This window comes from Glycine max, chromosome 20, assembly GCF_000004515.6.
Source record: "Glycine max cultivar Williams 82 chromosome 20, Glycine_max_v4.0, whole genome shotgun sequence".
NCBI classification, from domain to species: domain Eukaryota; kingdom Viridiplantae; phylum Streptophyta; class Magnoliopsida; order Fabales; family Fabaceae; genus Glycine; species Glycine max.
The window spans coordinates 23767313-23767915 of record NC_038256.2 but is presented as its reverse complement, the minus strand read 5'-3'; positions in this window follow the sequence as shown (position 1 = coordinate 23767915).

Genomic DNA, 603 nt, shown 5'->3' with positions numbered 1-603 from the left:
AATATTTTTGGGGTCATTTCTGTGTGCATGTACGACCTTTGCAATGTTTTTTCTTTTGAAATTATAGGATATGTTCAAGAAATGGGTAATTGTTTTGAAAATAAAAGTTTTTGACATTTTGTGACTTGAAATCTTTGATTCTCCTCTTCATGTCATGATAGTTTTGAAAGCTTAATTTAAAAGTGATGAGTTTACCTTTGTGAGAATTTGAGCCATCCATCATCATAATCATTTGGTGTGTTTTGCCCCATTGATTGCTTGCACAATAGCCTTGGCTTGATTCTTGTTGATGCTTCCTAATTCACATGCATATTTGGAAATGATTGAGGCAATTTTGTTCTTATAAGCTTCTAGCCAAATGGACTTACCTTGACTTAATTCCTTTGATAGCCCTTTTGAGCCTTGTTTCCCTTTCCTTGTTTTGAAGCTCACTACAAGCCTTAAGTGAAAAACCATGATATCACCATATCCTTAAGGAATTTTGGAGCTTTGGAATTGTTTTGGGAATAAGTGTGGGGGTTTTTGTTTCATTGGATAACATGTTTTGTTGGCCATGCTTCATGATATATTTTGAGCCATACTTGATGTACATTGCATATTGGT